Source organism: Onychostoma macrolepis, chromosome 08 (genome assembly GCF_012432095.1).
Source record: "Onychostoma macrolepis isolate SWU-2019 chromosome 08, ASM1243209v1, whole genome shotgun sequence".
NCBI lineage: Eukaryota > Metazoa > Chordata > Actinopteri > Cypriniformes > Cyprinidae > Onychostoma > Onychostoma macrolepis.
Window position 1 is genome coordinate 26,618,848 of NC_081162.1, and position 7,465 is coordinate 26,626,312.

Below are 7,465 nucleotides of genomic sequence, written 5' to 3' on the forward strand. Positions count from 1 at the left end.
ATGACGGTGTTCAAAAATCACTGACTACAAACTTGATGCAGTGAAAGACTGTAAGATGCTTTAAGTAAGTCAATAAAAGCTCACGTTTCTCACACAAGATACCAAATAACTGCAGAAAACAAATATTTAAAAAAAGTGACTATGATTTAAAATGTGATATGTAATGTAGAAATTCCAAGTCTGCTGTGTTTGTTGGTGAGGCTGCAAAAATAAAATTATTACTACAACTAAATAAAAAAGTACTAAATAAAAACAATACAAAATGTAATTTTTCACTATAAAATATTTGAGTACTTATAATTATATATTATTTTATTTTACATTACAACACTTATGTTTAAGGCTGTCTTAATTTCTTCATTTTCAAACAAACTTTAAACCATCAAACTTATATTTTGATGGGAAGCCCTTAAAGCGGCTCCTTTATTAATGATCTTTAAACTAGTTTTGGAAGATGTAGCATTCCCAAATGCATATTAAAGTGATCCAACCTCAGATACAGAGATGGAGTTTGTGTGGAAACACTGTAAAGACCAGCAGATAATGAGCTGCTCGCGTGAAGAACAACACAGTTCTACACTTCGCTCTGAAACACGCAGTGCATATATTTTGTAAATCGCAGCATTTGCAATTTCATAATCATATTTCTCACAATTTTATTTTAATAAATCATTACAAACCTGTACAACTTTGTTTCATTTTTATTGTATGTTGTCCTAAAAATGGTTTCAGTATTTTTTGTCCATACAATGTTGTTTGCACCCCAACATTCTTCAAAATATCTCCTTTTGGTGTTCGACAGAAGAAAGAAGCTCATACAGGTTTGGACTGACATGAGGGGGAGTAAATGATGACAGAACGTTGATTTGTGGTGAACTAGCCCCTTTTCAAGGCTACACCAACACCGTTCTGACTCTTCTTGAGTGGGTCTAAAACATGGTCGTGGAGCTCAACACAAAGCCACTTCCTTCTCTACTGTTTCCTGAGGAAGTGAGGCGGGACCCTGAAGCCTTGGTCTGAGGTTAGGTTGGGCCATGGAACAGTCAGTGTGTGTGTGTGTGTGTGTGTTGGGAAGGGGAAATTTAGTCTGTGTCTGGGTCTCTGCCATGCAATTTTTCTGTGCACAGAACAAAATCAAAGCCAATCAGAATGATGTGTGGACGAGTTCTGAAGAATTAAAACGAAATACACTACTGTTCAAAAGTTTGATGTTGAAACTTTTATTCAGCAAGGATGCAATAAATTGATTTAAAAAAAGTGACAGTAAAGACAGTTACAAATAGATTTATGATTTCTGCTGTTCTTTTTAACTTTCGATTCATCAAAAAGCCTTCAGAAACATATGAAGCAGCACAACTGTTTTCAACACCGATCATAATCAGAAATGTTTATTGAGCAGTAAATCAGCATATTAGAATGATTTCTGATCATGTGAGACTAAAGACTGGAGTAATGATGAAAATTCAGCTTAGCATTACAGACATAAATTACATTTTACAATATATTCACATAGAAAACTGTTATTTTTCATTTTTTTTAATCAAATAAATGCAGCCTTGGTGAGCAGAAGAGACTTTCAAAAACTTTTTTCATAAGAGAGCAGCATGTTTTTTATGTTTTTCTTAAATTATATAATAGGATGTCACAATAAATCTCTCCTGTCCACATTTGATATTTAATATACATGATTACGAGATTTTGATGTCACAGAAATCAAACAGCTGATAAAATGTAGGGACGCATACAATGGTCTTGGTCAGTTAGTACAGAAATTTCCATTTAAATGGATTAAATTGGATCTTTAATAAATCAGACCGCTGTTACATTGCCACTAGAAATGTAAAAAGCGTCTGATCAAGCATTAGTGTTTCAGCAGGCTGTGGTTGAGTGGGCCAAAGCCAAATTCTTAAACAGACAAATCAGCATTGTTCTATATTCCCCACAAATTACTACCTTGATAACTCGTCCAATGAGGCCCAGATGAGAAACAGCATTCGCTCGAACAACACCCTCATTGTGCACCTGTGTGTTATGACCACAACAGCCTCTTTAACAGCGTGTGTGTGTGTGTGAGAGCGTAAACCCAGTTCTTCATCTCTGGATCACCACAGGGGAGAACACGGAGCTTTATATGAATTCCACTCATGCTCTGGGGAGCCGTGCTGGGGTCGAGACGTTAGGAATCACTTCCTATGGCTTTTTCATTTTTTAATACACTTGCACGCAAACGTGATATGGAAAACACAGAATCGAGCTACAATAATGGAATTTACAGTCTAATGCATGTCACAGAATTTGGCAAAATTTAGATCAAATCGGGAAAAGGACTAGTGTCTGTGAATATTAAAGCGCAAAAAGACTATTTAAATATAAATCCTGCATGCCCTGCGTGTCTCTGTGAATGAGTGGCACGGTTTTGTTTAATACACACGTGCTGAAACACGCGACACTTGTGAAGTTTTCAGCATCTGCTGTCTCGTTTGAGGACATGAACTTCATCTCTACAGCTGCTCTGAAGGTCACTTTAACAGCATTTAGATACAAAGAGAAACTCAACGCTCTTCACTACAACCTACTAAAATAAAAGTTTCGATAAAAGTTTTAACTTGTAGAAACTATAACACAAATATTACTACTGCACAGTAGAATGTACAAAATAATAACAACAACAACAACAGTCCCATTTTTGTAAATGCTTTAATTTAACTGTAAATAAAAAAAAAGAAAATTAATTGTTGGAATTTTATTTGATTGCACTTTAAAACATCAGTTAACTTGTTAAATATTTATAGTACTATTTGAATGGCACCATTTTTTAAATAGGCCTAATAAATTTGTATGAAATCATAAAACTCAAATTCAATAAAAAAAATATTAAAACAGACAACACTGACAAAACATTTTAAATGGCCTTAATTGTTCTTCAAATTATAATAAATGGTTAAATTGTTAAAATTTTATGAAATCAAATCAAGATGGTTAATTTATTAACCATCAAAAACAGAATCCAAAACACTTTGAAAGAAAACATTTTCAACTTTTATGCATTTATTTGATTTGTATGATCATATTTAATAATAACTTTGTGTGATAAATCATAACTCAAATCAGAGAATCTAGAAAAATGAATTTCTGAAACAGTAAAACATTTCATAAGGCCCTATTAATGTTAAAGGGGTCATATGACGTTGCTAAAAAGAACATTATTTTGTGTATTTGGTGTAATGCAATGTATTTATGTGGTTTAAGGTAAAAAAAACAAACATACTGGACATTATTGTTGCTCCTCTATGCTCCACCTTTCTGAAATGTGTCGATTTTTACAAATCTCATCGTTCTGAGAAGTGAGGTGTGCTCTGATTGGCCAGCTATCCAGTGCGTTGTGATTGGCCAAATACCTCAAGCGTGTGACGGAAATATTACACCCCTTACCATGTTGTGATGCCATGTCCCGGCGCGACAACACAAAAACAATAAAACCCATTACAAACGAGACATTTGATGCATCCAGGGGACAGACATACTGGCTATAATGACTTATAGTGTCTTTTTATGCGTCGCATCACGCCGTGTGAACATTACCATGTCTGCATTTGTGATCGGAGACACGACAAACAACAAGCACTACTCTACACTGTTCAAAACTTGCGTTTGAATAGTCAGTGGCAAATTCTTTAAATATAAAAACATACTTACAGGCTGTGAGTCAGAAGCGGCGGACTGTCCTTGCTTTATAGAAACAGTCTTTGAGCAGCTTGCAGGCTACTCCCAAGTTCAGGAAATAGTCCTCTGTTAAAATGCGCTACACACACTCTAATATTTGGGTTGAACTGTTCTGGAACAGTTTTGTAAATACAGCTTAATCACTGATTTCTAGTTGGGTCCTCCTTTGGAAGCCCAAACAAAGTAGTTTCACTTTCACAACGAAACACAGCGTCTCCAGGACATGGCGCCGGCGGAAGCACCAACACTAAAGCAAGAATAAAAATCACGCCCTCTTTGAAAACACAGTGATGTAGACATGTGGGGCGTGTTTAAATGAGCCGTTTTAGGAGGCCGTGGACAAGTCTTTTAAAAAATATTTCTTTGGGTTTGGGACTTCAGTCTTTGCAACTTTAGGGATCTTATCTATGCATGAACAGCTTGTAACACTCCAAAGAGAAAGGAAAACTTGAAATCGAATCATATGACCCCTAAAGTTTTATAAAGACCTTTTGATTTTGAAAGCTTAATAAAAAACCATTAAAATTGAATCCAGAACAATTGAAACGGAAAACAGAATTTCTGAACAATCCAAACGGATTTCCTTGGGCTCTACACATGTGTCCAAATACACTTGAGGTCATCTGGCCTCATCAGCAGGCTAATTCTTAATCCGAAACACTGATCGCCTCTAACGAAGCTAATAAAGCATTCCACTGTGAGCAGCTGGCTGGAAAAACTCCTCTCATTTGCCCTTTGACCCTCGAGTGAGTCAGTTCCCTCCCCCACTCCAAACAGAGGCGCTGGACTTCCCCGTGTGATGCAAACTTCTGTACAGCAGCATCAGATCCAAACTCAAGCTCAAACACACTGACGGCACACACTCGTCTGTCACTCCGGCTCTGGACAGAACGAGCTGAGCTCTGAACACAATCACCTCTTTCTCCAGCCGACAGAGGCTGTTCGGGCAAAACAACATGCATCGAAACACAACCAGCAAATATATTCATTCTTCGGACATCAGATAATTAGCACTGTTGCTCAAATGTCAGAATCAGCCAGTCAATCAAGTGATAATGACCAGCTAACTGTACATTACCCCACTTATCACAGAACAACTTCCGAAATGAACACACATTTACATTTTTAGCAAAGGCTTTTATCCAGGCGACTTGCACTGCATTCAAGCTATGCAGTTCATCAGTTGGGAATCCTTTGGGAATCGAACCTATTACCTTGCTGTCTGTGCAAATGCTGATCTGAGATCAAATTATTTTATTATCTGACTCCGTAGAGACGGCAGAGAGACAGAAGGCTATGCTGGAAACACTGACCAGATGAGTGGCCTGTTATACAGTGCTCTCCTGGACAATGGTCATTATTTAGAAATATCTGACCGCTGAATGATGCAACTGACCAATCAGAATAAGAGCCGTGCCATAAAAGGCAATGCATATTTTGGCCAGCAAAATAAATAAACTTATCAAAGGAGGTTTATTAAAGGAATAGTTCACCTCACCACGACTCCAGTCTATCAATAATTGACTGAAAAAAGCTGCGTGTTTGTAAGAAACAAATCAATCATTAAGTTTTTACTTCAAACCATTGCTTCCTACTAAAATACGAATCCTCTATCCATAATATTGCCTTCTTGACTGAAAAAGTAATCATGTCTGAATCAGGAGAAAAATGTCCACAGATCAAGAACCGTTTATAAGCCAAAACAGCTCTAAACAAACATGCTGGTGGATTTTGATGTGAGAGACAACAGGAGATGGACTTTTTCACTGGAGGAAGCATCTGAAGTTAAAAACGTCTTGATGGATTTGTTTCTTACAAACATGCAGCTTTTCACTTCTCAAGATGTTAACTGATGGACTGCAGTGGTGTGGATTATTGTGATGTTTGGACTCTCATTCTGACGGCACCCATTCACTGCTGAGGATTCATTAGTGAGCAAGTGATGGAATGCTACATTTCTCCAAATCTGATGAAGAAACAAACTCATCTACATCTTGAATGGCCTGAGGGTGAGTACATTTTTGGCTGCAGTGGGATGTAGGCGGTTATGGGTGGAGTCAATTCATCCCCAAGAGGACACACCCATCCTATGGAGTTCAGCAAGTTATTATCTGACCAGCAGTTCACAAAATCAATAAATATAAAACTGTACAGTCCCTCATCTCCAGCTATTATCAATCAATCATTCAAGACAGGTCTGTTCTGAGTACAAACAAGCCAGCAAACTATAACATCCAAGTTACAAAGAATGGCTTGAGAGGTCTGTGAAAACTCATAGCTTTTTCTGCATTGATAATATGAGGAAATCATCAGAATTCCGTGCAAAGGATTTAAATGAAGCTCTAATTGGAGAGCATTATCCAATTAAGCAAAAATACCTGTCAAATGTGCTATTTCGACTGTTGATACGCAGCATATCTTTGCGGATGGTATCTTCTCTTTAATTATTTAATGTTTACATTTTAAATCTTAGATCAAATCTGTGACTCTAATAGAATTTTCTTCTCTTGTCTGGAGCTACAACCTGTGCATTTGATAAACTTTAACTGGCTTTGACTGAATGTATAAAGGGAAGAAATGCCAAATTAATAACAAACAATGTGCAACAGCAAGATTCCGCACAAGCAGTGTTACTTTAAAGAGATAAACAACATTTGTGGACTAAAGATGCTTCCCAAAGGGCAAAAACGACGTTCAGCCCAACACAGCTTCTCAATCAACCTCAGTTTGATCCATGATAGTCTAACAATGTAACTGTAACAGAAACTAATGCCGCGTTCAGCAGAATGGAACGTGAAGAGTTACATTGTATCACTGCGACGGCGAGTCCAGTGGAAGTGTTACTTTGTATCTGTGATCTTGTGCGTTAGCTCATTGGCTACTGTAGTTAGCCTCTCTCCCTCTTATTTTTCCGCTATGTTTGTGTCTCTCTGCAAACAACATGTGGGGATATGGGTGTCTTTACCTAGATCGTCCATGTTCGCGCGCTTCCAGAAGTGCTCCGCTCCTAATCCGAGTCTGGAGAACAGTGTGTAGAGCTCGTTATCAGAAGACAAGTCTCTGCTGAAGTTTTTGCTGCCCTTCTAGACGCAGGTCTGAGTGGCTGGACCAGCCTGGACCCCCTAAACATCACAGAACAGAGGAACTCACTTCACTGCAGCGACCCCTGGAGGCCGAAGAGCAAAACACTCTTGATAAAGAGCCGTGGGCCAATGGAAAACTGAGAACTCTCCATTTTACATACTTGTGAATTACTAACGTTCTGTTTAATAACCATACATATAATAAACAAATATGACTACATGTTATGTTATTAAAAACAGGAGGCTTCAATCGAACTTTTATAAATGACATCTGTAGGCATACTATGTTTTTGATCAACTACATACTTTGAAAAATAGGTTTATAAAGTTTAAAAATCTGTCAGCATTTAAAATGTAACTAACAGCGACACTACTGTCATTATCAACATATTAGTCCTTTATTTTGTATGTTACTATCAACATTTGCCTCTGTATCTATACTTACATGTCTTTCAAAATATCCTTTTCAACTTAAAACTAACTATTTGTTTGCTCCCTTGCAGACACTACATGACACTACGTAAAAGCTGTTTTGACTTGATCGAATTCTTATAGACTGGGGTGTAACTAAACGTATTCAGTTTGATTCAGCTATAAAAATTAATATCATTTGACTGGAATAAAGCTGGTTAAGTTTCATATTTCACCCAAAATCAATC

The 7,465-nt window shown here is 37.3% G+C and overlaps 1 protein-coding gene across 3 annotated transcripts in view; it reads right to left on the reverse strand.

Moving 5' to 3' along the window:
* The window catches only part of pxnb (paxillin b), a 30,056-nt gene extending 23,081 nt beyond the window's left edge, over nt 1-6,975 (reverse strand). The window contains exon 1 of one of the 3 annotated variants that reach the window (XM_058784942.1): nt 6,689-6,901. The gene's annotated coding sequence lies outside the window, so the exon portion shown is untranslated. Of the gene's footprint in view, nt 1-6,688 lie in introns of all 3 variants that reach the window. The other 2 variants (XM_058784943.1, XM_058784941.1) reach the window with 2 other exon arrangements.
* Between the last annotated feature and the right edge of the window lie 490 nt (nt 6,976-7,465).